The 17,003-nt window shown below is 44.6% G+C and overlaps 1 pseudogene; it reads right to left on the bottom strand.

The window, feature by feature from the left end:
• Positions 1–528: 528 nt before the first annotated feature.
• Positions 529–647, bottom strand: LOC123575330 (5S ribosomal RNA; annotated as a pseudogene).
• Between the last annotated feature and the right edge of the window lie 16,356 nt (positions 648–17,003).

Below are 17,003 nucleotides of genomic sequence, written 5' to 3'. Positions count from 1 at the left end.
ATTATTATTTTTTTTGAGACAGAGTCTCACTCTGTTGCCCAGACTGGAGTGCAATGGTAGGATCTTGGCTCATTGCAACCTTCACCTCCTGGGCTCAAACAATCCTCCCACCTCAGGCTCCTGAGTAGCTGGGACTACAGGCATCACAACACCTAGCTGATTTTTTTGGCATTTTTTGTAGAGCTAGGGTTTCACCATGTTGCCCAGGCTGGTCTCAAACTCCCGGCCTCAAGTGATCCTCCTTTCTTGGCCTCTCAAAGTGCTGGGATTACAGGTGTGGCCACCATGACTAGCCTAATAACAGAAATTTATTGCTCATGGTTCTGGAGGCTGGGAAGTCCAAGATCCACGTGCCAGCAGACTCAGCGCCTCTACTTCAAGATGGTGTCTTCGTGTTCCATCCTCACATGGTGAAAGGGTCAAAAACACGCCCTTTAGCCCCTTTTATAAGGTCACTAATCCCAGTTATTAGAGCAGAGCTCTTATGACCTAAAAACCCCAAAGGCCTCACTTCTTTTTTTCTTTTTAAGCCTACAGCACCTGGTATTCCCAGACGGTTTCCCATGTAAGAACTAACCAGGCTTTACCTTGCTTAGCTTCCAAGACCAGATGAGATCAGATGCATTCAGGTTGGTATAGCTGTAGACAGCCCCACCTATTTATACCTTCACACTGGGGGTTAGGTCCCAATATAGGAATTTTTTTGGGACACCAACATTCAGACCATAGCAGGAGTATTGGAGACCAATTAGAATGTTGACATTTGATAATTGCCCTCTTCAAAACTGGCTGACTTCCTGCAGCTTGAGGGGGTCTAGAAGAGAAAGGAATCTGACTGATGTTTGAAGCTAGTGCTCTTTTACAGGTGCCGTCACCTGTTTGTTGTGTGAACTTGGTGTCTTTCTCCTTGGAGTCAGCTACTAAAACTTCTCATCCACAGTGCTGGCCTCTGAATCCTGGCTAACAAAGCCTTATCCTATGTTCAGGAAGAGAAATGAGATGCAATGTTGCCCAGGAGCTGGGCGTTGGTGATGACTCCAAGCCCTGCTTCTCTTCCACCTGCTAGGGCTCTGCTTGCTCCACTGGTTTGCCAAATCCACATCCGGATTTTCCTGTTCTCTGGGCCCGTTTCGACTCATGATTTGCTTTGGACTTTCCACTTGGTTCTATGCATTGCTCTCTGTGATGATCTGGTGGTTCAGCCTCTCCATTTTGGCACAGAAAGCCCCTGGTAGCAGTGTGGACAGCCATGCTGGCCTGGACCTGAAGAACACGGAATCTCACCCCCCAGGAACCAGACTCCCAAACTCCTGGCTGCTGAATCCAGGAATTCCTGTAGCTATAATTGTGTACATTGTTTTATTTTGATTCCACTTTGTTTGTTTAGATCTGTGTATCTGCCTCAGAACACTGTATCTTGTATCTTTTTCTATTTTATTATTTGTTTTGAGATAGGGCCTCACTCTGTTGCCAGGGTTGGAATGCAGTGGTGTGATCACTTGAGCCCAGGAGGTTGTGCAGCCTCAATCTCCTGGGCTCAAGCGATTGGCAGCCAGGACCAGAGGCTAGCGCCACCATGGCTGGCTAAGTTTTAAATTTCATGTAGAGACGGGGTCTCCTTATGTTGCCCAGGCTGATCTCGATTTCCTGGGCTCAAGCGATCCTCCCACCTCAGCCTCCCAAAGTGCTGGGATTGCAGGTGTGCGCCACCACGCCCCGCCTCTTGTACCTTTTATAATTGTTCCTTGGCTCCAACTACTATACAGGGGCATGCAGGGGTCTGGGCCACCCCTAGCAGGGCCTCTCTCATTCTCTCCTGTCCAGAGACCCAGATGGGACCCTTGGAGAACAATGATCTTCTCTGTTGCTCCCTGGGTGAAATAGGAAACATAACACCTGTTCCGTGAGTTTTACTGAAATCCTGTACCTCCAACTGTTCATGGATGTGAAGTTATTTCAATACTTTGAGAGAAAGTAAAAATCTTGCTGCTTTTTAAAGGAACTGCTAAAGTACTTTGGACACCGTGCTTTTCAATATGTTGATTTGTTAGGAGACTCACTCAGAGGCTTCCCCAGCAGGTGCTTGGGTCCCTTGCTGAGGGCACTGCAGCTCGGGGTGAGAGGACCAAAGTCAAGACCTGGTTCTGCTGCATTCCGGGTGTGTGACTCAGGTCTCACATTTCCTCCCCTGTGGAATGGGAACAATAATAATACCTGCCTGACGAGGTTGTGGTGAGGATCAAAGGAGATGCCGTGAAAGTGTGAACAAAAGGCAGTTGCCCTAATTATTAGTGTCATGTACCCATCATTGCATTAATTACAGTGGAGAATGGGCAAGGGCTTAAAGAACACAGAAGACTTGGTTCTGCTCACCAAGATTTCATGCACAGAAAGAAAATAACTGAGGTACCAGCTGGTGCCACTGGCAGTAGAGTTCTATAAGGGCTAGGAGTTGAGTGTGTGGCAGAAAAAGGGTTAAAGGTATGGGACAACATCAAAGGGTCCTCTGGGGTGGTGGCGAGGTGAAGAAACTGGCATCAGGTGGGCACTTAGGGACCCTGTAAAGGGGTAGAAAGAGTAACAGTAGGGACATTGAGTCCTGCTTCTGTGCCTGAGATCCCAAGCCAGCTATCAGCAAAAAGTCTCAGGAATACAAAAAGAAGTAAGCCAGGCTGGGCTCAGTGGCTTATGCCTGTAATCCCAGCACTTTGGGAGATTGAGGCAGGCAGATCACCTGAGATCAGGAGTCCAAGACCAGTCTGACCAACATGGTGAAAACCCATCTCTACTGAAAAAAAAAAAAAATACACACACACACACACACACACACACAAAAATAAGCCAGGCATGGTGGCACGTGCCTGCAATCCCAGCTACTCAGGAGACTGAGGCAGGAGAATCGCTTGAATTCAGGCAGCTGAGTTTGCAGTGAGCTGAACTTGTGCCGTTGCACTCCAGCCTCAGCGACAGGGTAAGACCCCGTCTCAAGAAACAAAAACAAAAAGAAGTAAGCCCTATATGCAGTGGACAGGGAGCTCTGTCAGCACATTCATTCTGGCAGGCACAGTGTGAGATCCCAGGCCCTGAAGCTGGGATTGCCAGGCATCTCGTGAGAAGTCCCTACTTCTTAGGTCAGGCTTTAAACCCTTGAGGTGGTGTCATGGGGTGGGTTGGGTCTCTATCAATCTCAGCCTTGTGGTGGGAGGAAAGAGGAGAGGGTGCAGGGAGGGCAGTGGCTGATGGGGAAGTGGTAAACCTACTGCCTGGTGACTGCACTCAGCTCCCCAGCTGAAATCCCCGCAAGCCACACAGAGGGGAGAAGGAGCTCTGTGTCCGCCCGACTGGGAAAGCTGCCAAGTGAGACTTCTGCACCAGCGGGAGATTTGCATTTCTTGGTTGGGAACCTCTGTGACAGTGGTGCCCTGCCAGGTGTCAGTGATTTTTGATTGACCAGGCTCCTTGCAACTGTGTGAACCTGTTTTCACACCTATAATTGGTTGCTAAAATTAAATGAAAAAAAAAAGTAAAGCCTTTGCCAATTATTTAATAAATGGTAGCTGTCATTGTCATTGTCATAGTCAGCTGCACTGCTGTATCATCTCTAAGGGCTGAGTCAGTCCTGCCTCAATCCTGAGCCAACTGACAGGAGTGGCAAACGTGCGAGGCTCTCTAGCTTCACCCTCTGGCAGGGGACTGCAATGAGTCTTGCTGCCCAAGAAACCAGGGGCCAGGGATGGGAACTGGAAGCCGCTTTCATGCAACAGTGCTGTATCCTTTCTCCCCATTTCCTCATCCTCCAAGTTGATCCCTCAAAGAACTAGATTTCTGCTGGTTCCTTGCAGAGCACGCTAATTCCCATGAGGACTGCAGGCATTCGCTTGGCCAGAACCCAGACACCTACCTGGCTCTCACTTTCTGTGTCTCAGTGGTTCTCAAGATGGGCAATATTACCCTCCTGGGGACGGGTGGAAGTTGGTAGGGCACTTTTTTCAATAAATAAGCAGGAGCCCTACTGACATTTAGCGGGGTTGGCCAGCGATGCTAGATATCTGGTGAAGTGCAGGGCAGCTCGCTACCACAAAGAACTGTCTTGCATGCTTTCAGACGTCCCGCTGGATATTCAAGTAGGTGAAAGACCATTTCTTATTCATTCTCTGAGCTAGAACTAACTCCATCTTATGTATTAACACACATTTTCCCAAGGTTTTTATAGGTATTTCAAAAATATGGTAAGATCTATATAACCTAAAATTTACTATTTCAACCACTTCAATTCAGTGGCATTAATTACATTTGCAATGTTCATCACCATTATCTATTCCAAAACTTTTTCATTACCCTAAGCAGAAATTCTGTACCCATTAAGCAATAACCATGCATTCTCTCCCTCCCAGCCACCACTAACTTCTAATCTACCTTGTGTCTCTTCAGACTTGCCTATTCCAGGTACCTCATATAAGTGGAATCACAGAGTATTTGTCCTTTGTTTCGTCAAAAACTTTACCAAGAATTGTTCATCATATTGAAAATTACCATCACCAGTGACAAGGCCACATGTGAGGTGTTCGAATCATCAATGACATTTGCATGTATGGGTCTGCACCTACAACTGCCACATTCAGCATGACCATAAGCACTTGACACTTTAATGTTTTCTAACGAGTGTTCAAATCTTTACATATTGTAAGAGTTTATGTGTTTTTATGTTTTACATTGCTTTTTATTCCCAAGTTAAGACATTATGATTAAACAATTATATGCAGGGGCTGGGCGCCGTGGCTCACGCCTGTAATCCCAGCACTTTGGGAGGCAGAGGCAGGCAGATCCTGAGGTCAGGAGTTCGAGACCAGCCTGGCCAATATGGTGAAACCCCGTCTCTACTAATAATACAAAAATTAGCTGGGCATGGTGGCAGGTGCCTATAATCCCAGCTACTCAGGAGGCTGAGGCAGGAGAATTGCTTGAACCCTGGAGGCGGAGGTTGCAGTAAGCTGAGATCGTGCCACTGCACTCCAGCCTGGGTGAGAGTGAGATTCTGTCTTAAAAAAAATTATATGCAGGTAGCATAAATAAGCTATTAATTTTATTTCAGATTAGGAAAGGGAGTAATGTAAAACATTTATTATTAAAAAGGGGCATTGGGCTTAGTGGAGCCGAGAGCCATTTATCTGCTATAGTCACAGACAAATAACCAGCCATGAGGGAATATCCTTGGAAGTGAGGTGCTGTTGACTAACTGTGAATATTGCTTTGCCTTTGTAATGTTATACGGCCATCCCCACCTCCCTCAAACAAGAATCCTCAAATCTCTGAACCTATTGACTCTTTGGCCACCACCTGCCTGTTAGGTCTGGTCAGTGCAGGGATGTTTGCACCTGTCTGCAATTCTTTCTAATACTATTTTTTTTTCTAGCTTCCATGATGGGCACGGGCATAACAAACAAATTGAGATCAGATTGTTTCTAGGCAATCACTTACAATTGAAGGTATATTTTCAGCATTCAAGGAAACGATTGATTCCAGCACAAATTCTAAGCATCATATAAATGGGAATGTGGGACTACACTGTATTTACTTCACATTCTTGCTTCAGACTGACCTGAATCTGGCTGGGAGCACTCACATATTGATTTCTTCTGGATAAAAAGGCAGGAAGTATTACAGATATTGTTTCCTAACCAACTGCCTGTTTAATATTCACACTTCCTTAGATCAGCACTGAAGTCTTTCTTGAGAACATATAACACCACAAGATTTTTTTTTTTTTTTTTTTTTTTTTTTTTTTTACTTTAAGTTCTGGGATACATGTGCTGAATATGCAGGTTGGTTACATAGGTATATGTGTGCCATGGTGGTTTGCTGCATCTATCAACCTGTCATCTAGGTTTTTAAGCCCCACATGCATTAGGTATTCATCCTAATGCTCTCCTTCCCCTTGCCCCTCACCTCCCAACAGGCCCCAGTGTGTGATATTCCCCTCCCTGTGTCCGTGTGTTCTCATTGTTCAACTCCCACTTATGAGTGAGAACATAACACCAAAGGTTTTAAATGGGCTGAAATTTTGTTGCTAAAACCAATTGTGTGTGGGGTGTGTGTGTGTTTAACATGGAGCCCTGAAGTTTGTATGTTTGTTGCACTGTGCGAAGGATGTAATGTCACGCTTGGATAATGCAGTCTTTTTCACTTCCTCCCTCTGTCAATATTCCTTCACTCAAATGCTTTCTAGCTCTGTGCTTAGAGCTGACCCACATAGATGAACACAATAATTGGCCCCAAGAAGATTGAAGTCTTGTATGAGAGAAGGACTAGCAAAAACAAAACATGGAGATGCTGTGTGAGGGATATTTTCTCAGAGCTGTGGACCACAGCGGGGCAGGAATAATTACACTGACTCAAGAAAGGAGCACACAAACACACACCATGCACACACACGACACAAACATATACTACACACATACATACACAACACACACATACACAACATACACATACACACACATCCCTGTCAATCTACTCAAGTTCTTGAACAAGGACCAGTAGAAACCCCTGTGAAAGCTCAGTGTCATGTCATTCTTAGTCCATTTTGTGCTGCTATAGTAGAATACCACAGACTGGGTAATTTACAGATAAGAAAAGTTTATTTGGCTCACAGTTCTGGAGGTTGGGAAGTCCAAGATTGAGGGTCTGCATCTGGTGAGGGCCTTCTTGCTGTGTCATGACATGGTAGAAGGCATTACATGGTGAGAGAGAGAGAGAGAGAGACAGAGAGAGAGAGAGAGAGGCAGAGACAACATGCTCAGGAGGAAGGCCTAACTCATTCTTCACAGGATGCCACTCCTAAAATAATGAGCTCATTCTTGCCACATGGACATTGTCCATTTATGAGGGCAGAGACCTCATGACTTCATCGTCTCTTGAGGGTCCCGCCTCTCAACACTGTTGCACTGGGGATTAAGTTTCCAACATGTGAATGTGCTCCAGCATCAACTCAGGTCCAAAGTTCACGGTCTCATCTAAATCACATGTGGGTGAGACTCAAGGCACAACTCATCCTGAGGCAAACTGTCCTCCAGCTGTGAGCCTGTGACTTCAAATGAGTTATTTACTCTCAAAATACAATGGCGGGACAGGCATAGGATAGATGTTCCCATTCCAAAAGGGAGAAATAGACAAGAAGAAAAGGGTAACCACTCCCCAGTTTGTCCAAGACCCAAGAGGGAAAACATTACATTTTGAAATGCCAGAATAATCTCTTTGGACTCCATGACCCACCTTTTGGGCACATTTTGGGGAGTAGTTGGGCCTCTGAGGCCTGAGGCAGCCCCACCCCAATGGCTTTACTGGGTTCAGTCCACCCAATAGCTCTCTCAGGCTGGCATTGTCCACTGAGAGCTCTACAATTCTGGGGCCTCAGTGGCCATCTCACTCCACAGCTCTGCTAGGCGTTGCCCTAGTGGGGACTCTACATGGCTGCTACTCTCCTGCAGCAAGTTTCTGCCTGGAACCCCCAGCTGTGTATAGCACCCTTTGAAATCTAGAAAGTGGCTGCCATAGCCCCATAGTTCTAAACCTGTGAGCCTACAGGATTAGCACCATGTGGATGCCCTGTGCTCTCTGGAGTGGCAGCCCAAGATGCGCCTGGTCCTGCTTAACCTACAGCTGGGATCTCCAAGGAGCACCATGCTAGAATGCAGGAATGCAAGAGCAGATGCTTGAGGCGGTGCAGGGCAGTGGAGGTCCCAAGGGTGCCTCCCTGGAAGCCTTGCCCTCAAGGTCCTGCTCACACTCCCCTCACCATCCCTACCCTTGGACAACCAGTAATCTGTTTTCTAGTTCTACAGTTTTGTCATTTTGAGAATATTATATACACGGAATCATATGGTAGACAATACTGATTTTTATCTCAAGCTGTAATTATGGTAATCAAGCCAATTCTCTGGCTTGGGGAGCAAAGTAAGTTTTTGATGCTACTTCTGGGGTTCATAGTGCTAAACTTACATCATCAGTGAGGCTAAGCACCTCTGTTTGTGTTTGCATTTGCTAGACTATGGACATGCACACAGCTCATCCAACTGGCTGTGTCTTGTTCTTTAGATGCACATTTAAAATCACTGAAGAAGTTAAGACAGAGTCCTGTTACCCTTTGAAACTCATCTGTCAATTGGATCTGTTGAAAAAAAAAGTCGTGCCTGTGAGATGTTGGTGAATGTAGGCTTTGAGCAGGTTTACAGGGATGAATATATGGAAAGATTGTTTGGGCTGCGCACAGTGGCTCTCACCTCTAATCCCAGCACTTTAGGAGGCTGAGGCAGGCAGATCACTTGAGATCAGGAGTTCGAGACCAGTCTGGCCAACATGGTGAAACCTCGTTTCTACTAAAAATACAAAAAATTAGTTGGGCGTGGTGGCATGTGCCTGCAATTCCAGCTACTTGGGAGGCTGAGACAGGAGAATCATTTGAACCTGGGAGGCAGTGGTTGCAGCAATGAGCTGCGATCATGCCACCGCACTCCAGCCTAGGTGACACAGCAAGACTCCATCTCAGACAAGAAAAAAAAAAAAGAAAGATTGGTTTGTCTATTTCAAGTACTACCTTGTTATAAAAATAAATAAATAAATAAAAATCAGTGAATGCAACACAAGTGCGAGGCCCATCTCGGTTATTTCTTGGTCACAGGAAATGTTGCGAAAATGATCACTTGTGGGAGAGTTGTATTGAAAACATACTTAAATCTCGCAAAATTTTAGATTACGAGAAACCATCCAATCAGAAAAAAACTGGTATAGATGTCAAAAAGTGTGTAGAGGGGACACCCCCCTCCCCCAAACAGTTCATTCATAAAGTTGGAGAGATAGCCACAATTCTGCATTTTGAAAATGGGGTCAACTATATTGTTAGTGTATTCTGGGAAGTTCTCTATCTTGGGAGTAACATGGGGAAACAATTTAAATGAGATTAGGGCGGAACAATTACAGAGGAAGCAGATGTGACCTATGCCTTTTTCCACTTTAGGTGATGGAGCAGTCCTAAAATGCAGCATCGGCATCTCCTTGGGGGTTTGAAACTCTTGGATTCCTGAGACATTTTGATTCTGCAGGTCTAATGGGGCCAGACTGTCTTTCAGTCTGAGCTCTGATGATAATCTCTCTTCTTCTTCTTCTTCTTCTTCCTCCTCCTCCTCCTCCTCCTCCTCCTCCTCCTCCTCCTCCTCTTCTTCCTCCTCCTCCTCCTCCTCCTCCTCCTCTTCTTCTTCTTCTTCTTCTTCTTCTTCTTCTTCTTTTTGTTTGTTTTTTGAAATAGTCTCTCTCTGTCACCTAGGCTGATAATCTCCCTTCTTTCCTTCCTTCCTTCCTTCCTGCCTTCCTTCCTTCCTTCCTTCCCTCCCTCCTTCCTTTCTTCCTTCCTTTTTTCCTTCTTCTTCTTCCCTCCTCCTTCTCCTCCTTTTCCTCCTCCTCCTCCTCTTCTTTCTTTCTTTCTTTCTTTCTTTCTTTCTTTCTTTCTTTCTTTCTTTCTTTCTTTCTTTCTTTCTTTCTTTCTTTCTTTCTTTCTTTCTTTCTTTCTTTCTTTCCTTCTCTTGCTTTCTTGCTTTCTTCTTTCTTTCTTTTGAAACAGTCTCTCTCTGTCACCCACGCTGGAGTGCAGTGGCACCATCTCACTGTTTCCTGGGTTCAAGTGATTCTTGTGCCTCAGCCTCCCAAGTAGCTGGGATTACAGGTGTGTACCACTGTGCATGGCCTGATGATAATCTCTGTTCTTTCTGAGATTATCTGGCCTCCTGGGTTCCCGGCCACAGCTGTGTCCTGGTGGCTCTTGGCCACTCTGTGGGAGCTTTGCTTTGTTTCTATTTACCGTCTCTCACCTTCAGGCAGTGGAGGGTGGACATGGGCAGGACCCTTTTGGCTGCCAGGCCTCTAAACCCCCTTCCCTGCAACATAGAAAAGCCTGGGTATGTTGAAAAATGTTTTGGGCTTGTTTTTGCTTTTATTCTGAGGAAATAGAAGTTTATGTCCAGAACACAAACAACTTTGTCTGGAATATTAGACACTGTGTACTTTTTGGCTCATTGTTGGGCCAAATTGCGTCCCTTCCTCCTCAAAAAAAAAAAAAAAAAAAAAAAAAAAAGTATGTGGAGTCCCAACCTCCTCAGAATGTAACCTTGTAGGGTCTTTATAGTGGTAATCAAGTTAAAATGAGGTAATTTGGTGGGGCTGTGGTCTGATATGTCTTTATAAGAAAGTTTGGACACAGGCAGGCACACGGGGAGAGCACTATTTAAATGTGAAAACGGGCAACAACCCAAATGAGAGGTAACCTGTGTTTTGGTCTGAATTGTGCCCCACTCCTGCTCCCCTCATCCCAAATTCATGTACTAAAGTCTAACTCCCATTACCTCAGCATGTGATTGTATTTGGAGATGGGGCCTTTAGAGATGTGATGGAGGTAAATTGAGCCACCAGGATGCGCCCTAATCCAATCTGACTGTGCTTACAACAAGAGGAAATTTAGAAACACAGAGAAACACCAGGGATGCAGGCACAGAGAAAGGACCATGGGAGGACACAGCAAGAGGGCAGCCATCTGCAAACCAGGGAGCGAGGCCTTACAGGAAACCAGCCCTGCAGGCACCTTGATCTTGGACTTCCAGCTTCCAGAACTGCAAGAAAACACATTCCTGTTGTTTAAGCTGCCCTGTCTGGTATTTTGCTACGGAAGCCCTAGCTGACTAAGATAACAGCTGAGACCAAAGAGTTATGCTGAGGCAAAATATAATTTTTTTTAAAGAATGAAAAAGTTACAAAGGATTTTCACTTAGCAAGGGTAACAGGAATAATATTTTGAAATATTGAATAGATGCGTTTTTCATACCCCCGTAAATCCTGTTCTCCCACAGTCTTCCACCATTAGGGCTAAGCCATAACTGCAGGGTGGGTGAGGATGGGCAGTGCCTGGAATAAAAAGGTCATTGATGGCTTTGGCTTGCAAAGCTGACTTCGTTGATTCCATACAGAAATAACCGTTTTGAAATACAGACTTTATGGGGAGAGATAATGTTTATTTTCTGAATTTTAAAAGCTCCCTTAATAGGTGGAAAGTTAGGGCTGGAGTTTAGACATATAAGCCTTTGGTAGAGACTATGCAGGTTATTTCATAAGGGAGGTGCTGACAGGATGGGAAGAGGAGGCAAAAGGTAAAATAACCGGGTACCTGGTTTGTAGTGTACATGGTGTGCTTGTTGTGCTGTTTGTAGCACAAAGACAAGAGTGCATGTGTGCACATGTGTGTGTGTGAGAGAGAGGAGAAGCCGGCTTTGGGACACTGGAGGGGCTGTCTTTCGTTTCCTACAGGCACTCATCTAGTCTCTGTTTTGTTTCAGTTTGGAGGAATCCCAGAGCAGCGGCTTTGTTCCTTGCTTTTTCAGGTATAGGCTGGGGAAATGTCAAGTCCTAGAGAACTGCTGCATCCAGCACGTGCTACCCAGGTGGTGGGCTAGAAAGGGTGGAATGAAGGGCGAAGACAGAGAGAATGGAGATGCCACTGTCCTGTAGGTATTGCTGGGCTCCTAGTGGAGAATGCAGAAAGGAGCTGAGTGAGAGCCAGGATACTTGCTATGGGGCCACCCGGGGCACCACTCAGACCACCTGTGACCCTGTGGCAGAGGCTGTGGTTAGAGGTCAGGTCAGGGGAGGAGGAAGGACATTGCCAAGATTCAGAGCATTTGCAACACCAGTGGAAGTCGGACAGAGCCAAGATGGCAGAGTTGGGAGGAGGGCACAACCAGACCAGGTGGGACAAGAAACTTTGACTCCTGGGTAAGAGACCTGCCCGTGCATCCGAGACCTCCTCTCCTATGGCTAAAAGAAGCTTTTCCCTACACGAATGGAAGGGCAGGTGAGGATGGGAGGGAGACAGAAATCTTGAAAGATGATTTTACCAAAAAGAGACCAAACTAACTCAATTAAGGCAGTGGTAAACTGGAAGAGACTGAATTATATTCAGCTGGCAAGCTTGTACGCTCTTCCTCTCCAACCTCTTCCCTTTTCTCCTTCAAGCAACAGTGAAGTAAAAGTTATAGGTAACAAAGAAGTAACCTTTTCTGGTACCTCAATGCATTGGATATAGTTTTCAAAACACGATGACGTGTGTGTGAATTCTGAGTTCTGTAAGGCTTCGCCCCCAACTTTTGCCACAGGAAAGCTTCTTTGCAGGTAAACAAAATCAAGAGAGAGGGTAATTATTTCTCAGATTATTTTTTTTCTTCCCAGGCTAGAGTGCAGTGACCCGAACATGGCTTACTGCAGGTTTGACCTCTGGGTTCAAGGGATCTTCCCACCCCAGCCTCCTGAGTAGCTGGGACCACAGGCATGTGCCACCACACTCAGCTAATTTAAAAAAATATATATTTTTTAGAGACAGGGTATTACTATGTTGCCCAGGCTGGTCTTGAACTCATGGGCTCAAGCAATCCACCTGCCTCAGCCTCCCCAAGTGCTGGGATTATGGGCATGAGCCACTGTGCCCAGCCACTCAGATTCTTGATTTCAGATTGTTTATGCTCTGGGGCATGGTTACCTCGATCACATGTATTCTATTAATATTATGCAAACAACATTTTGATTTTTGTTGTTGCTTATTTCAATGGACTAACATAAGAGTTAGCAAACGTTTCCTGGAAAGAACCAGATAGTAAATATATTTTAGGTTTGTGGGCCGCATAGTCTTTGTTGCAGCTATTCCATTGTGGCATTGTAGTGCAAAAGCAGCCATAGACAATATGTAAATGTATGGGCATAGCTGTGTTCCAACCAAATTTTATTTATGGACATTGAAATTTGAATTTTATATAATTTTGCATATGTCACAAAATCCTGTTTTGATTTTTTCCCCCAGCCATTTAAAAATGTAAAAACTATTTTTAACTTGAAGGCTGTACCAAAACAGTCAGTGGAACGAATTTGGTCCACAGGCTATAGTTTGCCATTGCCTGGAGTAACATATAACAGGCAAACATTTTATATAGAAATGAATGCACTTTATTACACACATAATATTTCAAAAATAAAATGAAAGGTGAGATTTTTCAGGGGAAAGGGGATATAAAAATCCTATCAGTTTTGGTCTAAACATGAATATTTGATTAAAAACTAAATCAGATGTTGTTGGATTAGTGTGTGTTTTTTTAAAAGGCTATTTCTGCCCATGTTGTTGTTAGAACATTCTATTTTGATGAGAAAATAGTGAGATCATTGCAGTTATCACTGACACATGATGCCTGTGATAACAAACTTTACCAGTGGCCAGGAGGATTGACTGGTTTCTTTTCTTTTCTTGAGACGGAGTTTCGCTCTGTTGCCCAGGCTGGAGTGCAATGAATGGCACAATATCGGCTCACTGCAGCCTCCACCTCCCAGGTTCAACTGATTCTCCTGCCTCAGCCTCCCGAGTAGCTGGGATTACAGGCATGTGCCACCACACCTGGATAATTTTTTGTATTTAGTAGAGACAGGTTTTCACCATATTGGTCAGGCTGGTCTCGAACTCCTGACCTCAGGTGATCTACCACCTTGGCCTCCCAAACCGCTGGGATTACAGGCATGAGCCACCGCGCCTGGCCGACTGGTTTCTTTAATGCTATTTAACTCCGTATGCTGCTGTTTGTAGCACAAAGAAAAGAGTGCACGTATGCACGTGTGTTTATGAGAGGAGAAGGTGGCTGTGGGAGAGTAGACGGGCTGTCTTTCCTTTCCCACAGGCACTCACTCAGTTCTTCATTGTGCAACCTGCAAACCACCACCATTTATTACTCCTGTCTAGCCTGTAGACTCCTCCAGTAGAAGTCAAATGGACTTGCAGGGATCAGCCATTAAGGAACAAGGTAGACAGTAATATAGCCCAAGAGTCCCAAGAAATTACAGAGATAAAAACTGGGAGGACCCTCCTGCAATAGCCAGGAAGTGAGAAGAGAGAAAAACAGCTCAAGAAGGGTTGGGAAAATGCCATTTGACCAGGAAGCCTTAATGCAGTTTCCAATTTCTCACTAAAATACAGCCATCCCTTGATATCTCAATCCAATTCTTTCCTGAGATTGTGCTGAATAACAATCTTTTGGAGCCTGGAACCTTTTCTTTTTAAGTGGGAAAAATAATAGTGCTTTCTATTTTTATTCTGAAAATTAAAAAAAAAACCCACTAAAATACTTTAAAACACCCATATAAAAGCCCACTAAGAACTTCTCAATAAAATAAAGCAATGTAAAAAACATCAGTTACATAACAGTTAATGAAGTCATCAGTGGGTCTCTTTGTAGGAAGTACACAACATTACTGAGAGATATCCGTCACAAATTACATTTTCTCTTGATACCAGGCAGTGAACATGTACAGCGACGAGTCAATACTAAAATAATAGGTTACAAGTATGCAAGATTCTGTCTGTCCTGGGACCCAGATTATTAGTGTCCCCAGGTGCCCAGGGGACTGTAACATGGAAACTCTGAAGGGCTTAATCTCTAGGAGTGAGTAAAATCAGTCTAGCATGCTCCATCCTGCAACCTGGGCTCAGAGCCACTTAATATGCTCAGGGTTCAGGCATGCACATGGCTAATCACAGATTTCAGATGCGAACAGTGAATTCTGGGTGAATATTTTTGCAAAAAGCAGCATATTTTCTGAGTAGCACAAGTATAGATAATGACACCTGTATGTATGTAGACACAGAACGAGACAAAAGCTTGCCAATCAGTGTAAACTAGTGTTGACAATCAACCTAATGCCTGAAATTGGAGTTTCTAAGAACAAGGCCAAGAGAATGACATGGAAAGTAAATGAATAAACCACTGACAAATATACCTCCCAGTAATCATCATGTCCCTCTTTTTCTTAATATTGTTAATACATTTAGTGACCATAGTATTATTTTATTTTATTTTATTTTTTGAGATGGAGTCTCACTCTGTTGCCCAGGCTGGGGTAGAGTGGCATGATCTTGACTCACTGCAACCTCCGCTTCCCAGGTTCAAGCAATTCTCTTGCCGTAACCTCCTGAGTAGCTGAGACTACAGGTGTGAGCTTCATGCCAGGCTAATTTTTGCATTTTTAGTAGAGACAGGATTTCACTGTGTTAGCCAGGCTGCTCTCGAACTCCTGACCTCAGGTGATCTGCCTGCCTTCGCCTCCCAAAGTGCTTGGATTACATGTGTGAGACACTGCACCCAGCCACCATGCTATTATTTTATACAAATAGCTGGCGTGCAGAGATATAAGATATGAATTTACTTTCCTCATCTACTCAGCCATAGGTCCCTACAGAGTTCGTTCCTCCCAGGCATCGAAATGCTCATTCTCCCTACGTGCCCTTCCCTCCATTTTCTCCACAGTGACCCCATCCCCTATGCCTGTCTTTCTGGCATCCTCGCTGCATCCTACGGTGGCTGTGGAGACAGCTTCAGCCCCTCAGGTCTTGTGTGTGCTGGAGGGACATGGAGCCTTCAGATTCTGTAGGGTGAAGTGTCCTGAAGCCAAGGGATTTTGCCCTGCCTGTCCCGCCCTCCTCTCCCTGACAGCATCAGCCTTGCCAAACTCTCCACCTAAGGCTGGCTTCCAGACACGAGTAAGAAGAGAAGAGATGAGATTTTGGGGCAAGGAAGACCCAGCTCAGAAACACACTTGTGAATTTGGATATCTGTCCCTTAAATAATTTTGTGGTGTTTTTTTTTTTCTTACTACTAAATTCATATTCATTGTGAAAGATTTGGAAACTTTTGACAAGCCAAAAGAAGAAAGTAAAAATCACTAGATAATCCTACCACCGAGAGACAGCTGCTGTTCATATTTTAGTTTACCAACTCACATATGTATTTTCCTGCACAACGAACTCCCTATTTATATGATTGTCCCCTTAGGACTTGTGAATCTTTCCATGTCATTCACTTAAAAACAAGTAAACATTGTATTATTAAAATAGAGTTTAAGGCAATAAACCAAAATGTTAACAGTGATTAACTCTGGAGGGGGGCAGAACTCACGTGAGTTTTCTTTGCGTTTTAAAACTTTTCAAACTTTTAAAATAGTAAATGTATATTACTTTTACATTTAGAAAAATGGTGTTTAAAATGTAAGATGTATAATTTTATATACTGCATAATCTTTTTTAAATTTTAATTTTTTTTTTCTTTTTCCGTAGCCAGGGCTGGAGGGCAGTGGCACAATCATAGCTTACTGCAGGCTTGAACTCCTGGGCTCAAGTGATCCTTCTGCCTCAGCCTCCTGAGTAGCTGGGACTACAGGTACGCACCACCACACCCAGGTAATTTTTTATTTTTTATTTTTTGTAGAAACGGGGTCTCACTATGTTGCCCTGCCCTCAAACTCCCAGGATCACGCGATCATCGCACCTCAGCCTCCTGAGTGGCTGGGACTACAGAGGCATGTGCCACCATGTCCAGCTTCTGCACAATCTTAATGGCATTGAAATGCACCCACCAGAAAGAAGAAAAAGAAATCTACTAGGAAGCTGTTTCCAGGTGATGAGATTCTGGATACTTTTTTCTTCCTTCTGCCTTTTTGTATTTTTTCAATGTTTATAATGAAAAAAAAGTTATTTAAACATTTTAGATAGGAGCTTACTTTTGAGGGATCTTAGTTACCCACAGAAGCAGCAGTCTTTACAGAGGTGGATCAGCAGTTCTAGTATCACCCAAGCTGACTTCAGCAGACACAGCCCGAGGGAAGCCTGTCAAGTCGCCTGTGGGACTCCAGGGAAGAAAAGCTGCCACATCTGTGTTCATTTGAATGGAGGCTGCAGAGTTTTCACTGGTGGGTTTGGTTTCTGTCCTTGACCAGTGGGAGAAAAGCTGACTTTCTCATTGCAGCCACAACTTCCTGCGCTTCTATCAGCCACTCCAGGACAAGCAGAGCCCCAGATTCTGTACATGGCCAGCACCTGACACTGCACCCTAATTCCCACATGCGACTTGCTATGGGTGACTCTGCACCTACTCCCCTGG

The sequence above is a fragment of the Macaca fascicularis genome, chromosome 8, assembly GCF_037993035.2.
Source record: "Macaca fascicularis isolate 582-1 chromosome 8, T2T-MFA8v1.1".
NCBI classification, from domain to species: domain Eukaryota; kingdom Metazoa; phylum Chordata; class Mammalia; order Primates; family Cercopithecidae; genus Macaca; species Macaca fascicularis.
Note: the sequence above shows the minus strand (reverse complement) of the source record. Positions and strands in the feature narration are given on the sequence as shown.